The following is a 17,200-nucleotide window of genomic DNA, read 5'->3' as shown; positions in this document are numbered from 1 at the left end:
ATTTGTATTTGGTGTCTCTTAAGTGTCGGTCTGCAGTGGGCCGCTGTTGGCCGAGAGACGTGCAGTCGCTCGCCTTACATGAAGCCCCATGGGCAACGCCAGTGCCACTGTGGGCAACAGCATACTGTAGCCAGAGAGAGGAGCCGAAAGGCGCATTTCGCAGTCGAGCCACGCTATCCCACAAGCTGTGCACTAGGTCAGGATTGTGCAGACCGCAAACTTCTGGTGGCCCGACGCTCGTCGTCGATCGTAAGGGCGAAACAGTCAAGAGATTTGGAAAACGGCAATGTGGACACCCCCAGCAGCAGCTGTGTGCCAAATCCGATATCTGGTCGAGGGCTGCAAGATTCAGTATGATGAAGTGACAATTCGGGTATAGCTCACAAACGCCAAGCTGCCGCCTTTTTAGCTCAGTGGTAGAGCACTGGTCTCGTAAACCAGGGGTCGTGATTTCGAACCTCACAGAAGGCATTCATTTTTTTAACCTTCCTGCAAGGAGCGGAGCTATCTCGACCAGCATCTAACACATGGCAGTACACTGAATGAAAGGGATGTTCTACAACCTATGACAAGTATTCTACTGGCCTCAGAGGTTTTCTGAATGCATAGGCACAACAGTGGTTTGTATGCATTTTGTAGTATAATGTCATGCTTGGCGATGTCATTCGTTTACGAGCCTCGCTACAGTGTGCATGCACGTTATCCATGTGAAGAGGCGCAAGCAGATGCTACCATTCTGCGAGATTCCTGCAGAAGGTATACCAATTGCGTTGATATACAGAGCACAAGTGAGCCAAATTCAAGGCCTCCGTGGCGCAATCGGCTAGCGCGTTCGGCTGTTAACCGAAAGGTTGGTGGTTCGAGTCCACCCGGGGGCGAAATCGTTTTAACCGGCACCGAGGTGAGGACATACGTCAACTTTGTTAGAGATACCCAGCTAGCGTGACAATTTGGCTGTGTTTGAGTGATGCCACAGAGCCTTATACACATTCAGCCAAGTGACACTGTAGGTAAAAACATGGCCCTACACAGACGTTCTACTCTTTTCCTATTTATTCGTCATGTGTGACACTGCAGTAGAGCGACGCCCACTACAAAAGACGTATTCTTTACATTCAATTTCAGCGTATACGTCGCGACTGCCATATGACAGGGCCTGTCTCTCGATGTCGATTTGTATTTGGTGTCTCTTAAGTGTCGGTCTGCAGTGGGCCGCTGTTGGCCGAGAGACGTGCAGTCGCCTTACATGAAGCCCCATGGGCAACGCCAGTGCCACTGTGGGCAACAGCATACTGTAGCCAGAGAGAGGAGCCGAAAGGCGCATTTCGCAGTCGAGCCACGCTATCCCACAAGCTGTGCACTAGGTCAGGATTGTGCAGACCGCAAACTTCTGGTGGCCCGACGCTCGTCGTCGATCGTAAGGGCGAAACAGTCAAGAGATTTGGAAAACGGCAATGTGGACACCCCCAGCAGCAGCTGTGTGCCAAATCCGATATCTGGTCGAGGGCTGCAAGATTCAGTATGATGAAGTGACAATTCGGGTATAGCTCACAAACGCCAAGCTGCCGCCTTCTTAGCTCAGTGGTAGAGCACTGGTCTCGTAAACCAGGGGTCGTGAGTTCGAACCTCACAGAAGGCATTCATTTTTTTAACCTTCCTGCAAGGAGCGGAGCTATCTCGACCAGCATCTAACACATGGCAGTACACTGAATGAAAGGGATGTTCTACAACCTATGACAAGTATTCTACTGGCCTCAGAGGTTTTCTGAATGCATAGGCACAACAGTGGTTTGTATGCATTTTGTAGTATAATGTCATGCTTGGCGATGTCATTCGTTTACGAGCCTCGCTACAGTGTGCATGCACGTTATCCATGTGAAGAGGCGCAAGCAGATGCTACCATTCTGCGAGATTCCTGCAGAAGGTATACCAATTGCGTTGATATACAGAGCACAAGTGAGCCAAATTCAAGGCCTCCGTGGCGCAATCGGCTAGCGCGTTCGGCTGTTAACCGAAAGGTTGGTGGTTCGAGCCCACCCGGGGGCGAAATCGTTTTAACCGGCACCGAGGTGAGGACATACGTCAACTTTGTTAGAGATACACAGCTAGCGTGACAATTTGGCTGTGTTTGAGTGATGCCACAGAGCCTTATACACATTCAGCCAAGTGACACTGTAGGTAAAAACATGGCCCTACACAGACGTTCTACTCTTTTCCTATTTATTCGTCATGTGTGACACTGCAGTAGAGCGACGCCCACTACAAAAGACGTATTCTTTACATTCAATTTCAGCGTATACGTCGCGACTGCCATATGACAGGGCCTGTCTCTCGATGTCGATTTGTATTTGGTGTCTCTTAAGTGTCGGTCTGCAGTGGGCCGCTGTTGGCCGAGAGACGTGCAGTCGCTCGCCTTACATGAAGCCCCATGGGCAACGCCAGTGCCACTGTGGGCAACAGCATACTGTAGCCAGAGAGAGGAGCCGAAAGGCGCATTTCGCAGTCGAGCCACGCTATCCCACAAGCTGTGCACTAGGTCAGGATTGTGCAGACCGCAAACTTCTGGTGGCCCGACGCTCGTCGTCGATCGTAAGGGCGAAACAGTCAAGAGATTTGGAAAACGGCAATGTGGACACCCCCAGCAGCAGCTGTGTGCCAAATCCGATATCTGGTCGAGGGCTGCAAGATTCAGTATGATGAAGTGACAATTCGGGGATAGCTCACAAACGCCAAGCTGCCGCCTTTTTAGCTCAGTGGTAGAGCACTGGTCTCGTAAACCAGGGGTCGTGATTTCGAACCTCACAGAAGGCATTCATTTTTTTAACCTTCCTGCAAGGAGCGGAGCTATCTCGACCAGCATCTAACACATGGCAGTACACTGAATGAAAGGGATGTTCTACAACCTATGACAAGTATTCTACTGGCCTCAGAGGTTTTCTGAATGCATAGGCACAACAGTGGTTTGTATGCATTTTGTAGTATAATGTCATGCTTGGCGATGTCATTCGTTTACGAGCCTCGCTACAGTGTGCATGCACGTTATCCATGTGAAGAGGCGCAAGCAGATGCTACCATTCTGCGAGATTCCTGCAGAAGGTATACCAATTGCGTTGATATACAGAGCACAAGTGAGCCAAATTCAAGGCCTCCGTGGCGCAATCGGCTAGCGCGTTCGGCTGTTAACCGAAAGGTTGGTGGTTCGAGCCCACCCGGGGGCGAAATCGTTTTAACCGGCACCGAGGTGAGGACATACGTCAACTTTGTTAGAGATACACAGCTAGCGTGACAATTTGGCTGTGTTTGAGTGATGCCACAGAGCCTTATACACATTCAGCCAAGTGACACTGTAGGTAAAAACATGGCCCTACACAGACGTTCTACTCTTTTCCTATTTATTCGTCATGTGTGACACTGCAGTAGAGCGACGCCCACTACAAAAGACGTAATCTTTACATTCAATTTCAGCGTATACGTCGCGACTGCCATATGACAGGGCCTGTCTCTCGATGTCGATTTGTATTTGGTGTCTCTTAAGTGTCGGTCTGCAGTGGGCCGCTGTTGGCCGAGAGACGTGCAGTCGCTCGCCTTACATGAAGCCCCATGGGCAACGCCAGTGCCACTGTGGGCAACAGCATACTGTAGCCAGAGAGAGGAGCCGAAAGGCGCATTTCGCAGTCGAGCCACGCTATCCCACAAGCTGTGCACTAGGTCAGGATTGTGCAGACCGCAAACTTCTGGTGGCCCGACGCTCGTCGTCGATCGTAAGGGCGAAACAGTCAAGAGATTTGGAAAACGGCAATGTGGACACCCCCAGCAGCAGCTGTGTGCCAAATCCGATATCTGGTCGAGGGCTGCAAGATTCAGTATGATGAAGTGACAATTCGGGTATAGCTCACAAACGCCAAGCTGCCGCCTTTTTAGCTCAGTGGTAGAGCACTGGTCTCGTAAACCAGGGGTCGTGATTTCGAACCTCACAGAAGGCATTCATTTTTTTAACCTTCCTGCAAGGAGCGGAGCTATCTCGACCAGCATCTAACACATGGCAGTACACTGAATGAAAGGGATGTTCTACAACCTATGACAAGTATTCTACTGGCCTCAGAGGTTTTCTGAATGCATAGGCACAACAGTGGTTTGTATGCATTTTGTAGTATAATGTCATGCTTGGCGATGTCATTCGTTTACGAGCCTCGCTACAGTGTGCATGCACGTTATCCATGTGAAGAGGCGCAAGCAGATGCTACCATTCTGCGAGATTCCTGCAGAAGGTATACCAATTGCGTTGATATACAGAGCACAAGTGAGCCAAATTCAAGGCCTCCGTGGCGCAATCGGCTAGCGCGTTCGGCTGTTAACCGAAAGGTTGGTGGTTCGAGTCCACCCGGGGGCGAAATCGTTTTAACCGGCACCGAGGTGAGGACATACGTCAACTTTGTTAGAGATACCCAGCTAGCGTGACAATTTGGCTGTGTTTGAGTGATGCCACAGAGCCTTATACACATTCAGCCAAGTGACACTGTAGGTAAAAACATGGCCCTACACAGACGTTCTACTCTTTTCCTATTTATTCGTCATGTGTGACACTGCAGTAGAGCGACGCCCACTACAAAAGACGTATTCTTTACATTCAATTTCAGCGTATACGTCGCGACTGCCATATGACAGGGCCTGTCTCTCGATGTCGATTTGTATTTGGTGTCTCTTAAGTGTCGGTCTGCAGTGGGCCGCTGTTGGCCGAGAGACGTGCAGTCGCCTTACATGAAGCCCCATGGGCAACGCCAGTGCCACTGTGGGCAACAGCATACTGTAGCCAGAGAGAGGAGCCGAAAGGCGCATTTCGCAGTCGAGCCACGCTATCCCACAAGCTGTGCACTAGGTCAGGATTGTGCAGACCGCAAACTTCTGGTGGCCCGACGCTCGTCGTCGATCGTAAGGGCGAAACAGTCAAGAGATTTGGAAAACGGCAATGTGGACACCCCCAGCAGCAGCTGTGTGCCAAATCCGATATCTGGTCGAGGGCTGCAAGATTCAGTATGATGAAGTGACAATTCGGGTATAGCTCACAAACGCCAAGCTGCCGCCTTCTTAGCTCAGTGGTAGAGCACTGGTCTCGTAAACCAGGGGTCGTGAGTTCGAACCTCACAGAAGGCATTCATTTTTTTAACCTTCCTGCAAGGAGCGGAGCTATCTCGACCAGCATCTAACACATGGCAGTACACTGAATGAAAGGGATGTTCTACAACCTATGACAAGTATTCTACTGGCCTCAGAGGTTTTCTGAATGCATAGGCACAACAGTGGTTTGTATGCATTTTGTAGTATAATGTCATGCTTGGCGATGTCATTCGTTTACGAGCCTCGCTACAGTGTGCATGCACGTTATCCATGTGAAGAGGCGCAAGCAGATGCTACCATTCTGCGAGATTCCTGCAGAAGGTATACCAATTGCGTTGATATACAGAGCACAAGTGAGCCAAATTCAAGGCCTCCGTGGCGCAATCGGCTAGCGCGTTCGGCTGTTAACCGAAAGGTTGGTGGTTCGAGCCCACCCGGGGGCGAAATCGTTTTAACCGGCACCGAGGTGAGGACATACGTCAACTTTGTTAGAGATACACAGCTAGCGTGACAATTTGGCTGTGTTTGAGTGATGCCACAGAGCCTTATACACATTCAGCCAAGTGACACTGTAGGTAAAAACATGGCCCTACACAGACGTTCTACTCTTTTCCTATTTATTCGTCATGTGTGACACTGCAGTAGAGCGACGCCCACTACAAAAGACGTATTCTTTACATTCAATTTCAGCGTATACGTCGCGACTGCCATATGACAGGGCCTGTCTCTCGATGTCGATTTGTATTTGGTGTCTCTTAAGTGTCGGTCTGCAGTGGGCCGCTGTTGGCCGAGAGACGTGCAGTCGCTCGCCTTACATGAAGCCCCATGGGCAACGCCAGTGCCACTGTGGGCAACAGCATACTGTAGCCAGAGAGAGGAGCCGAAAGGCGCATTTCGCAGTCGAGCCACGCTATCCCACAAGCTGTGCACTAGGTCAGGATTGTGCAGACCGCAAACTTCTGGTGGCCCGACGCTCGTCGTCGATCGTAAGGGCGAAACAGTCAAGAGATTTGGAAAACGGCAATGTGGACACCCCCAGCAGCAGCTGTGTGCCAAATCCGATATCTGGTCGAGGGCTGCAAGATTCAGTATGATGAAGTGACAATTCGGGGATAGCTCACAAACACTAAGCTGCCGCCTTCTTAGCTCAGTGGTAGAGCACTGGTCTCGTAAACCAGGGGTCGTCATTTCGAACCTCACAGAAGGCATTCATTTTTTTAACCTTCCTGCAAGGAGCGGAGCTATCTCGACCAGCATCTAACACATGGCAGTACACTGAATGAAAGGGATGTTCTACAACCTATGACAAGTATTCTACTGGCCTCAGAGGTTTTCTGAATGCATAGGCACAACAGTGGTTTGTATGCATTTTGTAGTATAATGTCATGCTTGGCGATGTCATTCGTTTACGAGCCTCGCTACAGTGTGCATGCACGTTATCCATGTGAAGAGGCGCAAGCAGATGCTACCATTCTGCGAGATTCCTGCAGAAGGTATACCAATTGCGTTGATATACAGAGCACAAGTGAGCCAAATTCAAGGCCTCCGTGGCGCAATCGGCTAGCGCGTTCGGCTGTTAACCGAAAGGTTGGTGGTTCGAGCCCACCCGGGGGCGAAATCGTTTTAACCGGCACCGAGGTGAGGACATACGTCAACTTTGTTAGAGATACACAGCTAGCGTGACAATTTGGCTGTGTTTGAGTGATGCCACAGAGCCTTATACACATTCAGCCAAGTGACACTGTAGGTAAAAACATGGCCCTACACAGACGTTCTACTCTTTTCCTATTTATTCGTCATGTGTGACACTGCAGTAGAGCGACGCCCACTACAAAAGACGTAATCTTTACATTCAATTTCAGCGTATACGTCGCGACTGCCATATGACAGGGCCTGTCTCTCGATGTCGATTTGTATTTGGTGTCTCTTAAGTGTCGGTCTGCAGTGGGCCGCTGTTGGCCGAGAGACGTGCAGTCGCTCGCCTTACATGAAGCCCCATGGACAACGCCAGTGCCACTGTGGGCAACAGCATACTGTAGCCAGAGAGAGGAGCCGAAAGGCGCATTTCGCAGTCGATCCACGCTATCCCACAAGCTGTGCACTAGGTCAGGATTGTGCAGACCGCAAACTTCTGGTGGCCCGACGCTCGTCGTCGATCGTAAGGGCGAAACAGTCAAGAGATTTGGAAAACGGCAATGTGGACACCCCCAGCAGCAGCCGTGTGCCAAATCCGATATCTGGTCGAGGGCTGCAAGATTCAGTATGATGAAGTGACAATTCGGGTATAGCTCACAAACGCCAAGCTGCCGCCTTTTTAGCTCAGTGGTAGAGCACTGGTCTCGTAAACCAGGGGTCGTGATTTCGAACCTCACAGAAGGCATTCATTTTTTTAACCTTCCTGCAAGGAGCGGAGCTATCTCGACCAGCATCTAACACATGGCAGTACACTGAATGAAAGGGATGTTCTACAACCTATGACAAGTATTCTACTGGCCTCAGAGGTTTTCTGAATGCATAGGCACAACAGTGGTTTGTATGCATTTTGTAGTATAATGTCATGCTTGGCGATGTCATTCGTTTACGAGCCTCGCTACAGTGTGCATGCACGTTATCCATGTGAAGAGGCGCAAGCAGATGCTACCATTCTGCGAGATTCCTGCAGAAGGTATACCAATTGCGTTGATATACAGAGCACAAGTGAGCCAAATTCAAGGCCTCCGTGGCGCAATCGGCTAGCGCGTTCGGCTGTTAACCGAAAGGTTGGTGGTTCGAGCCCACCCGGGGGCGAAATCGTTTTAACCGGCACCGAGGTGAGGACATACGTCAAATTTGTTAGAGATACACAGCTAGCGTGACAATTTGGCTGTGTTTGAGTGATGCCACAGAGACTTATACACATTCAGCCAAGTGACACTGTAGGTAAAAACATGGCCCTACACAGACGTTCTACTCTTTTCCTATTTATTCGTCATGTGTGACACTGCAGTAGAGCGACGCCCACTACAAAAGACGTATTCATTACATTCAATTTCAGCGTATACGTCGCGACTGCCATATGACAGGGCCTGTCTCTCGATGTCGATTTGTATTTGGTGTCTCTTAAGTGTCGGTCTGCAGTGGGCCGCTGTTGGCCGAGAGACGTGCAGTCGCTCGCCTTACATGAAGCCCCATGGGCAACGCCAGTGCCACTGTGGGCAACAGCATACTGTAGCCAGAGAGAGGAGCCGAAAGGCGCATTTCGCAGTCGAGCCACGCTATCCCACAAGCTGTGCACTAGGTCAGGATTGTGCAGACCGCAAACTTCTGGTGGCCCGACGCTCGTCGTCGATCGTAAGGGCGAAACAGTCAAGAGATTTGGAAAACGGCAATGTGGACACCCCCAGCAGCAGCTGTGTGCCAAATCCGATATCTGGTCGAGGGCTGCAAGATTCAGTATGATGAAGTGACAATTCGGGGATAGCTCACAAACGCCAAGCTGCCGCCTTTTTAGCTCAGTGGTAGAGCACTGGTCTCGTAAACCAGGGGTCGTGATTTCGAACCTCACAGAAGGCATTCATTTTTTTAACCTTCCTGCAAGGAGCGGAGCTATCTCGACCAGCATCTAACACATGGCAGTACACTGAATGAAAGGGATGTTCTACAACCTATGACAAGTATTCTACTGGCCTCAGAGGTTTTCTGAATGCATAGGCACAACAGTGGTTTGTATGCATTTTGTAGTATAATGTCATGCTTGGCGATGTCATTCGTTTACGAGCCTCGCTACAGTGTGCATGCACGTTATCCATGTGAAGAGGCGCAAGCAGATGCTACCATTCTGCGAGATTCCTGCAGAAGGTATACCAATTGCGTTGATATACAGAGCACAAGTGAGCCAAATTCAAGGCCTCCGTGGCGCAATCGGCTAGCGCGTTCGGCTGTTAACCGAAAGGTTGGTGGTTCGAGTCCACCCGGGGGCGAAATCGTTTTAACCGGCACCGAGGTGAGGACATACGTCAACTTTGTTAGAGATACCCAGCTAGCGTGACAATTTGGCTGTGTTTGAGTGATGCCACAGAGCCTTATACACATTCAGCCAAGTGACACTGTAGGTAAAAACATGGCCCTACACAGACGTTCTACTCTTTTCCTATTTATTCGTCATGTGTGACACTGCAGTAGAGCGACGCCCACTACAAAAGACGTATTCTTTACATTCAATTTCAGCGTATACGTCGCGACTGCCATATGACAGGGCCTGTCTCTCGATGTCGATTTGTATTTGGTGTCTCTTAAGTGTCGGTCTGCAGTGGGCCGCTGTTGGCCGAGAGACGTGCAGTCGCCTTACATGAAGCCCCATGGGCAACGCCAGTGCCACTGTGGGCAACAGCATACTGTAGCCAGAGAGAGGAGCCGAAAGGCGCATTTCGCAGTCGAGCCACGCTATCCCACAAGCTGTGCACTAGGTCAGGATTGTGCAGACCGCAAACTTCTGGTGGCCCGACGCTCGTCGTCGATCGTAAGGGCGAAACAGTCAAGAGATTTGGAAAACGGCAATGTGGACACCCCCAGCAGCAGCTGTGTGCCAAATCCGATATCTGGTCGAGGGCTGCAAGATTCAGTATGATGAAGTGACAATTCGGGTATAGCTCACAAACGCCAAGCTGCCGCCTTTTTAGCTCAGTGGTAGAGCACTGGTCTCGTAAACCAGGGGTCGTGAGTTCGAACCTCACAGAAGGCATTCATTTTTTTAACCTTCCTGCAAGGAGCGGAGCTATCTCGACCAGCATCTAACACATGGCAGTACACTGAATGAAAGGGATGTTCTACAACCTATGACAAGTATTCTACTGGCCTCAGAGGTTTTCTGAATGCATAGGCACAACAGTGGTTTGTATGCATTTTGTAGTATAATGTCATGCTTGGCGATGTCATTCGTTTACGAGCCTCGCTACAGTGTGCATGCACGTTATCCATGTGAAGAGGCGCAAGCAGATGCTACCATTCTGCGAGATTCCTGCAGAAGGTATACCAATTGCGTTGATATACAGAGCACAAGTGAGCCAAATTCAAGGCCTCCGTGGCGCAATCGGCTAGCGCGTTCGGCTGTTAACCGAAAGGTTGGTGGTTCGAGCCCACCCGGGGGCGAAATCGTTTTAACCGGCACCGAGGTGAGGACATACGTCAACTTTGTTAGAGATACACAGCTAGCGTGACAATTTGGCTGTGTTTGAGTGATGCCACAGAGACTTATACACATTCAGCCAAGTGACACTGTAGGTAAAAACATGGCCCTACACAGACGTTCTACTCTTTTCCTATTTATTCGTCATGTGTGACACTGCAGTAGAGCGACGCCCACTACAAAAGACGTATTCTTTACATTCAATTTCAGCGTATACGTCGCGACTGCCATATGACAGGGCCTGTCTCTCGATGTCGATTTGTATTTGGTGTCTCTTAAGTGTCGGTCTGCAGTGGGCCGCTGTTGGCCGAGAGACGTGCAGTCGCTCGCCTTACATGAAGCCCCATGGGCAACGCCAGTGCCACTGTGGGCAACAGCATACTGTAGCCAGAGAGAGGAGCCGAAAGGCGCATTTCGCAGTCGAGCCACGCTATCCCACAAGCTGTGCACTAGGTCAGGATTGTGCAGACCGCAAACTTCTGGTGGCCCGACGCTCGTCGTCGATCGTAAGGGCGAAACAGTCAAGAGATTTGGAAAACTGCAATGTGGACACCCCCAGCAGCAGCTGTGTGCCAAATCCGATATCTGGTCGAGGGCTGCAAGATTCAGTATTATGAACTGACAATTCGGGTATAGCTCACAAACGCCAAGCTGCCGCCTTTTTAGCTCAGTGGTAGAGCACTGGTCTCGTAAACCAGGGGTCGTGATTTCGAACCTCACAGAAGGCATTCATTTTTTTAACCTTCCTGCAAGGAGCGGAGCTATCTCGACCAGCATCTAACACATGGCAGTACACTGAATGAAAGGGATGTTCTACAACCTATGACAAGTATTCTACTGGCCTCAGAGGTTTTCTGAATGCATAGGCACAACAGTGGTTTGTATGCATTTTGTAGTATAATGTCATGCTTGGCGATGTCATTCGTTTACGAGCCTCGCTACAGTGTGCATGCACGTTATCCATGTGAAGAGGCGCAAGCAGATGCTACCATTCTGCGAGATTCCTGCAGAAGGTATACCAATTGCGTTGATATACAGAGCACAAGTGAGCTAAGTTCAAGGCCTCCGTGGCGCAATCGGCTAGCGCGTTCGGCTGTTAACCGAAAGGTTGGTGGTTCGAGCCCACCCGGGGGCGAAATCGTTTTAACCGGCACCGAGGTGAGGACATACGTCAACTTTGTTAGAGATACACAGCTAGCGTGACAATTTGGCTGTGTTTGAGTGATGCCACAGAGCCTTATACACATTCAGCCAAGTGACACTGTAGGTAAAAACATGGCCCTACACAGACGTTCTACTCTTTTCCTATTTATTCGTCATGTGTGACACTGCAGTAGAGCGACGCCCACTACAAAAGACGTATTCTTTACATTCAATTTCAGCGTATACGTCGCGACTGCCATATGACAGGGCCTGTCTCTCGATGTCGATTTGTATTTGGTGTCTCTTAAGTGTCGGTCTGCAGTGGGCCGCTGTTGGCCGAGAGACGTGCAGTCGCTCGCCTTACATGAAGCCCCATGGGCAACGCCAGTGCCACTGTGGGCAACAGCATACTGTAGCCAGAGAGAGGAGCCGAAAGGCGCATTTCGCAGTCGAGCCACGCTATCCCACAAGCTGTGCACTAGGTCAGGATTGTGCAGACCGCAAACTTCTGGTGGCCCGACGCTCGTCGTCGATCGTAAGGGCGAAACAGTCAAGAGATTTGGAAAACGGCAATGTGGACACCCCCAGCAGCAGCTGTGTGCCAAATCCGATATCTGGTCGAGGGCTGCAAGATTCAGTATGATGAAGTGACAATTCGGGTATAGCTCACAAACGCCAAGCTGCCGCCTTTTTAGCTCAGTGGTAGAGCACTGGTCTCGTAAACCAGGGGTCGTGATTTCGAACCTCACAGAAGGCATTCATTTTTTTAACCTTCCTGCAAGGAGCGGAGCTATCTCGACCAGCATCTAACACATGGCAGTACACTGAATGAAAGGGATGTTCTACAACCTATGACAAGTATTCTACTGGCCTCAGAGGTTTTCTGAATGCATAGGCACAACAGTGGTTTGTATGCATTTTGTAGTATAATGTCATGCTTGGCGATGTCATTCGTTTACGAGCCTCGCTACAGTGTGCATGCACGTTATCCATGTGAAGAGGCGCAAGCAGATGCTACCATTCTGCGAGATTCCTGCAGAAGGTATACCAATTGCGTTGATATACAGAGCACAAGTGAGCTAAGTTCAAGGCCTCCGTGGCGCAATCGGCTAGCGCGTTCGGCTGTTAACCGAAAGGTTGGTGGTTCGAGCCCACCCGGGGGCGAAATCGTTTTAACCGGCACCGAGGTGAGGACATACGTCAACTTTGTTAGAGATACACAGCTAGCGTGACAATTTGGCTGTGTTTGAGTGATGCCACAGAGCCTTATACACATTCAGCCAAGTGACACTGTAGGTAAAAACATGGCCCTACACAGACGTTCTACTCTTTTCCTATTTATTCGTCATGTGTGACACTGCAGTAGAGCGACGCCCACTACAAAAGACGTATTCTTTACATTCAATTTCAGCGTATACGTCGCGACTGCCATATGACAGGGCCTGTCTCTCGATGTCGATTTGTATTTGGTGTCTCTTAAGTGTCGGTCTGCAGTGGGCCGCTGTTGGCCGAGAGACGTGCAGTCGCTCGCCTTACATGAAGCCCCATGGGCAACGCCAGTGCCACTGTGGGCAACAGCATACTGTAGCCAGAGAGAGGAGCCGAAAGGCGCATTTCGCAGTCGAGCCACGCTATCCCACAAGCTGTGCACTAGGTCAGGATTGTGCAGACCGCAAACTTCTGGTGGCCCGACGCTCGTCGTCGATCGTAAGGGCGAAACAGTCAAGAGATTTGGAAAACTGCAATGTGGACACCCCCAGCAGCAGCTGTGTGCCAAATCCGATATCTGGTCGAGGGCTGCAAGATTCAGTATTATGAACTGACAATTCGGGTATAGCTCACAAACGCCAAGCTGCCGCATTTTTAGCTCAGTGGTAGAGCACAGGTCTCGTAAACCAGGGGTCGTGATTTCGAACCGCACAGAAGGCATTCATTTTTTTAACCTTCCTGCAAGGAGCGGAGCTATCTCGACCAGCATCTAACACATGGCAGTACACTGAATGAAAGGGATGTTCTACAACCTATGACAAGTATTCTACTGGCCTCAGAGGTTTTCTGAATGCATAGGCACAACAGTGGTTTGTATGCATTTTGTAGTATAATGTCATGCTTGGCGATGTCATTCGTTTACGAGCCTCGCTACAGTGTGCATGCACGTTATCCATGTGAAGAGGCGCAAGCAGATGCTACCATTCTGCGAGATTCCTGCAGAAGGTATACCAATTGCGTTGATATACAGAGCACAAGTGAGCCAAATTCAAGGCCTCCGTGGCGCAATCGGCTAGCGCGTTCGGCTGTTAACCGAAAGGTTGGTGGTTCGAGCCCACCCGGGGGCGAAATCGTTTTAACCGGCACCGAGGTGAGGACATACGTCAACTTTGTTAGAGATACACAGCTAGCGTGACAATTTGGCTGTGTTTGAGTGATGCCACAGAGCCTTATACACATTCAGCCAAGTGACACTGTAGGTAAAAACATGGCCCTACACAGACGTTCTACTCTTTTCCTATTTATTCGTCATGTGTGACACTGCAGTAGAGCGACGCCCACTACAAAAGACGTATTCTTTACATTCAATTTCAGCGTATACGTCGCGACTGCCATATGACAGGGCCTGTCTCTCGATGTCGATTTGTATTTAGTGTCTCTTAAGTGTCGGTCTGCAGTGGGCCGCTGTTGGCCGAGAGACGTGCAGTCGCTCGCCTTACATGAAGCCCCATGGGCAACGCCAGTGCCACTGTGGGCAACAGCATACTGTAGCCAGAGAGAGGAGCCGAAAGGCGCATTTCGCAGTCGAGCCACGCTATCCCACAAGCTGTGCACTAGGTCAGGATTGTGCAGACCGCAAACTTCTGGTGGCCCGACGCTCGTCGTCGATCGTAAGGCCGAAACAGTCAAGAGATTTGGAAAACGGCAATGTGGACACCCCCAGCAGCAGCTGTGTGCCAAATCCGATATCTGGTCGAGGGCTGCAAGATTCAGTATGATGAAGTGACAATTCGGGGATAGCTCACAAACGCCAAGCTGCCGCCTTCTTAACTCAGTGGTAGAGCACTGGTCTCGTAAACCAGGGGTCGTGAGTTCGAACCTCACAGAAGGCATTCATTTTTTTAACCTTCCTGCAAGGAGCGGAGCTATCTCGACCAGCATCTAACACATGGCAGTACACTGAATGAAAGGGATGTTCTACAACCTATGACAAGTATTCTACTGGCCTCAGAGGTTTTCTGAATGCATAGGCACAACAGTGGTTTGTATGCATTTTGTAGTATAATGTCATGCTTGGCGATGTCATTCGTTTACGAGCCTCGCTACAGTGTGCATGCACGTTATCCATGTGAATAGGCGCAAGCAGATGCTACCATTCTGCGAGATTCCTGCAGAAGGTATACCAATTGCGTTGATATACAGAGCACAAGTGAGCCAAATTCAAGGCCTCCGTGGCGCAATCGGCTAGCGCGTTCGGCTGTTAACCGAAAGGTTGGTGGTTCGAGCCCACCCGGGGGCGAAATCGTTTTAACCGGCACCGAGGTGAGGACATACGTCAACTTTGTTAGAGATACACAGCTAGCGTGACAATTTGGCTGTGTTTGAGTGATGCCACAGAGCCTTATACACATTCAGCCAAGTGACACTGTAGGTAAAAACATGGCCCTACACAGACGTTCTACTCTTTTCCTATTTATTCGTCATGTGTGACACTGCAGTAGAGCGACGCCCACTACAAAAGACGTATTCTTTACATTCAATTTCAGCGTATACGTCGCGACTGCCATATGACAGGGCCTGTCTCTCGATGTCGATTTGTATTTGGTGTCTCTTAAGTGTCGGTCTGCAGTGGGCCGCTGTTGGCCGAGAGACGTGCAGTCGCTCGCCTTACATGAAGCCCCATGGGCAACGCCAGTGCCACTGTGGGCAACAGCATACTGTAGCCAGAGAGAGGAGCCGAAAGGCGCATTTCGCAGTCGAGCCACGCTATCCCACAAGCTGTGCACTAGGTCAGGATTGTGCAGACCGCAAACTTCTGGTGGCCCGACGCTCGTCGTCGATCGTAAGGGCGAAACAGTCAAGAGATTTGGAAAACGGCAATGTGGACACCCCCAGCAGCAGCTGTGTGCCAAATCCGATATCTGGTCGAGGGCTGCAAGATTCAGTATGATGAAGTGACAATTCGGGTATAGCTCACAAACGCCAAGCTGCCGCCTTCTTAGCTCAGTGGTAGAGCACTGGTCTCGTAAACCAGGGGTCGTGATTTCGAACCTCACAGAAGGCATTCATTTTTTTAACCTTCCTGCAAGGAGCGGAGCTATCTCGACCAGCATCTAACACATGGCAGTACACTGAATGAAAGGGATGTTCTACAACCTATGACAAGTATTCTACTGGCCTCAGAGGTTTTCTGAATGCATAGGCACAACAGTGGTTTGTATGCATTTTGTAGTATAATGTCATGCTTGGCGATGTCATTCGTTTACGAGCCTCGCTACAGTGTGCATGCACGTTATCCATGTGAAGAGGCGCAAGCAGATGCTACCATTCTGCGAGATTCCTGCAGAAGGTATACCAATTGCGTTGATATACAGAGCACAAGTAAGCCAAATTCAAGGCCTCCGTGGCGCAATCGGCTAGCGCGTTCGGCTGTTAACGGAAAGGTTGGTGGTTCGAGCCCACCCGGGGGCGAAATCGTTTTAACCGGCACCGAGGTGAGGACATACGTCAACTTTGTTAGAGATACGCAGCTAGCGTGACAATTTGGCTGTGTTTGAGTGATGCCACAGAGCCTTATACACATTCAGCCAAGTGACACTGTAGGTAAAAACATGGCCCTACACAGACGTTCTACTCTTTTCCTATTTATTCGTCATGTGTGACACTGCAGTAGAGCGACGCCCACTACAAAAGACGTATTCATTACATTCAATTTCAGCGTATACGTCGCGACTGCCATATGACAGGGCCTGTCTCTCGATGTCGATTTGTATTTGGTGTCTCTTAAGTGTCGGTCTGCAGTGGGCCGCTGTTGGCCGAGAGACGTGCAGTTTGAGTGATGCCACAGAGCCTTATACACATTCAGCCAAGTGACACTGTAGGTAAAAACATGGCCCTACACAGACGTTCTACTCTTTTCCTATTTATTCGTCATGTGTGACACTGCAGTAGAGCGACGCCCACTACAAAAGACGTATTCTTTACATTCAATTTCAGCGTATACGTCGCGACTGCCATATGACAGGGCCTGTCTCTCGATGTCGATTTGTATTTGGTGTCTCTTAAGTGTCGGTCTGCAGTGGGCCGCTGTTGGCCGAGAGACGTGCAGTCGCTCGCCTTACATGAAGCCCCATGGGCAACGCCAGTGCCACTGTGGGCAACAGCATACTGTAGCCAGAGAGAGGAGCCGAAAGGCGCATTTCGCAGTCGAGCCACGCTATCCCACAAGCTGTGCACTAGGTCACGATTGTGCAGACCGCAAACTTCTGGTGGCCCGACGCTCGTCGTCGATCGTAAGGGCGAAACAGTCAAGAGATTTGGAAAACGGCAATGTGGACACCCCCAGCAGCAGCTGTGTGCCAAATCCGATATCTGCTCGAGGGCTGCAAGATTCAGTATGATGAAGTGACAATTCGGGGATAGCTCACAAACGCCAAGCTGCCGCCTTCTTAACTCAGTGGTAGAGCACTGGTCTCGTAAACCAGGGGTCGTGAGTTCGAACCTCACAGAAGGCATTCATTTTTTTAACCTTCCTGCAAGGAGCGGAGCTATCTCGGCCAGCATCTAACA

The 17,200-nt window shown here is 50.2% G+C and overlaps 28 non-coding genes across 28 annotated transcripts; all 28 read left to right on the top strand.

Annotated features, from left to right (window-relative positions):
* The first annotated feature begins 399 nt into the window (after positions 1-399).
* Positions 400-471, top strand: Trnat-cgu (transfer RNA threonine (anticodon CGU)). Its single transcript has one exon. It is a non-coding gene; the product is annotated as a tRNA-Thr (tRNA).
* Positions 472-804: 333 nt separating this feature from the next.
* Positions 805-878, top strand: Trnan-guu (transfer RNA asparagine (anticodon GUU)). The gene has a single exon. It is a non-coding gene; the product is annotated as a tRNA-Asn (tRNA).
* Positions 879-1,567: 689 nt separating this feature from the next.
* Trnat-cgu (transfer RNA threonine (anticodon CGU)) lies at positions 1,568-1,639 on the top strand. The gene has a single exon. It is a non-coding gene; the product is annotated as a tRNA-Thr (tRNA).
* A 333-nt stretch (positions 1,640-1,972) lies between these two features.
* Positions 1,973-2,046, top strand: Trnan-guu (transfer RNA asparagine (anticodon GUU)). Its single transcript has one exon. It is a non-coding gene; the product is annotated as a tRNA-Asn (tRNA).
* Positions 2,047-2,739: 693 nt separating this feature from the next.
* On the top strand, positions 2,740-2,811 carry Trnat-cgu (transfer RNA threonine (anticodon CGU)). Its single transcript has one exon. It is a non-coding gene; the product is annotated as a tRNA-Thr (tRNA).
* A 333-nt stretch (positions 2,812-3,144) lies between these two features.
* Trnan-guu (transfer RNA asparagine (anticodon GUU)) lies at positions 3,145-3,218 on the top strand. The gene has a single exon. It is a non-coding gene; the product is annotated as a tRNA-Asn (tRNA).
* A 693-nt stretch (positions 3,219-3,911) lies between these two features.
* Positions 3,912-3,983, top strand: Trnat-cgu (transfer RNA threonine (anticodon CGU)). Its single transcript has one exon. It is a non-coding gene; the product is annotated as a tRNA-Thr (tRNA).
* Positions 3,984-4,316: 333 nt separating this feature from the next.
* Positions 4,317-4,390, top strand: Trnan-guu (transfer RNA asparagine (anticodon GUU)). Its single transcript has one exon. It is a non-coding gene; the product is annotated as a tRNA-Asn (tRNA).
* A 689-nt stretch (positions 4,391-5,079) lies between these two features.
* Positions 5,080-5,151, top strand: Trnat-cgu (transfer RNA threonine (anticodon CGU)). Its single transcript has one exon. It is a non-coding gene; the product is annotated as a tRNA-Thr (tRNA).
* A 333-nt stretch (positions 5,152-5,484) lies between these two features.
* On the top strand, positions 5,485-5,558 carry Trnan-guu (transfer RNA asparagine (anticodon GUU)). The gene has a single exon. It is a non-coding gene; the product is annotated as a tRNA-Asn (tRNA).
* Positions 5,559-6,251: 693 nt separating this feature from the next.
* On the top strand, positions 6,252-6,323 carry Trnat-cgu (transfer RNA threonine (anticodon CGU)). The gene has a single exon. It is a non-coding gene; the product is annotated as a tRNA-Thr (tRNA).
* Positions 6,324-6,656: 333 nt separating this feature from the next.
* Trnan-guu (transfer RNA asparagine (anticodon GUU)) lies at positions 6,657-6,730 on the top strand. Its single transcript has one exon. It is a non-coding gene; the product is annotated as a tRNA-Asn (tRNA).
* A 693-nt stretch (positions 6,731-7,423) lies between these two features.
* Positions 7,424-7,495, top strand: Trnat-cgu (transfer RNA threonine (anticodon CGU)). Its single transcript has one exon. It is a non-coding gene; the product is annotated as a tRNA-Thr (tRNA).
* A 333-nt stretch (positions 7,496-7,828) lies between these two features.
* Trnan-guu (transfer RNA asparagine (anticodon GUU)) lies at positions 7,829-7,902 on the top strand. Its single transcript has one exon. It is a non-coding gene; the product is annotated as a tRNA-Asn (tRNA).
* A 693-nt stretch (positions 7,903-8,595) lies between these two features.
* Positions 8,596-8,667, top strand: Trnat-cgu (transfer RNA threonine (anticodon CGU)). The gene has a single exon. It is a non-coding gene; the product is annotated as a tRNA-Thr (tRNA).
* Positions 8,668-9,000: 333 nt separating this feature from the next.
* Positions 9,001-9,074, top strand: Trnan-guu (transfer RNA asparagine (anticodon GUU)). The gene has a single exon. It is a non-coding gene; the product is annotated as a tRNA-Asn (tRNA).
* A 689-nt stretch (positions 9,075-9,763) lies between these two features.
* On the top strand, positions 9,764-9,835 carry Trnat-cgu (transfer RNA threonine (anticodon CGU)). Its single transcript has one exon. It is a non-coding gene; the product is annotated as a tRNA-Thr (tRNA).
* Positions 9,836-10,168: 333 nt separating this feature from the next.
* Positions 10,169-10,242, top strand: Trnan-guu (transfer RNA asparagine (anticodon GUU)). The gene has a single exon. It is a non-coding gene; the product is annotated as a tRNA-Asn (tRNA).
* A 693-nt stretch (positions 10,243-10,935) lies between these two features.
* On the top strand, positions 10,936-11,007 carry Trnat-cgu (transfer RNA threonine (anticodon CGU)). The gene has a single exon. It is a non-coding gene; the product is annotated as a tRNA-Thr (tRNA).
* Positions 11,008-11,340: 333 nt separating this feature from the next.
* On the top strand, positions 11,341-11,414 carry Trnan-guu (transfer RNA asparagine (anticodon GUU)). Its single transcript has one exon. It is a non-coding gene; the product is annotated as a tRNA-Asn (tRNA).
* Positions 11,415-12,107: 693 nt separating this feature from the next.
* Positions 12,108-12,179, top strand: Trnat-cgu (transfer RNA threonine (anticodon CGU)). Its single transcript has one exon. It is a non-coding gene; the product is annotated as a tRNA-Thr (tRNA).
* A 333-nt stretch (positions 12,180-12,512) lies between these two features.
* Positions 12,513-12,586, top strand: Trnan-guu (transfer RNA asparagine (anticodon GUU)). The gene has a single exon. It is a non-coding gene; the product is annotated as a tRNA-Asn (tRNA).
* Positions 12,587-13,684: 1,098 nt separating this feature from the next.
* On the top strand, positions 13,685-13,758 carry Trnan-guu (transfer RNA asparagine (anticodon GUU)). The gene has a single exon. It is a non-coding gene; the product is annotated as a tRNA-Asn (tRNA).
* Positions 13,759-14,451: 693 nt separating this feature from the next.
* Positions 14,452-14,523, top strand: Trnat-cgu (transfer RNA threonine (anticodon CGU)). Its single transcript has one exon. It is a non-coding gene; the product is annotated as a tRNA-Thr (tRNA).
* A 333-nt stretch (positions 14,524-14,856) lies between these two features.
* Positions 14,857-14,930, top strand: Trnan-guu (transfer RNA asparagine (anticodon GUU)). The gene has a single exon. It is a non-coding gene; the product is annotated as a tRNA-Asn (tRNA).
* Positions 14,931-15,623: 693 nt separating this feature from the next.
* Trnat-cgu (transfer RNA threonine (anticodon CGU)) lies at positions 15,624-15,695 on the top strand. Its single transcript has one exon. It is a non-coding gene; the product is annotated as a tRNA-Thr (tRNA).
* Positions 15,696-16,028: 333 nt separating this feature from the next.
* On the top strand, positions 16,029-16,102 carry Trnan-guu (transfer RNA asparagine (anticodon GUU)). Its single transcript has one exon. It is a non-coding gene; the product is annotated as a tRNA-Asn (tRNA).
* Positions 16,103-17,073: 971 nt separating this feature from the next.
* On the top strand, positions 17,074-17,145 carry Trnat-cgu (transfer RNA threonine (anticodon CGU)). The gene has a single exon. It is a non-coding gene; the product is annotated as a tRNA-Thr (tRNA).
* The last annotated feature ends 55 nt before the right edge of the window (positions 17,146-17,200 follow it).

Source organism: Schistocerca nitens, chromosome 6 (assembly GCF_023898315.1).
Source record: "Schistocerca nitens isolate TAMUIC-IGC-003100 chromosome 6, iqSchNite1.1, whole genome shotgun sequence".
NCBI classification, from domain to species: Eukaryota; Metazoa; Arthropoda; class Insecta; order Orthoptera; family Acrididae; genus Schistocerca; species Schistocerca nitens.
The sequence above is the reverse complement of the archived record's forward strand: the minus strand, read 5'-3'. Positions and strand labels throughout refer to the sequence as shown.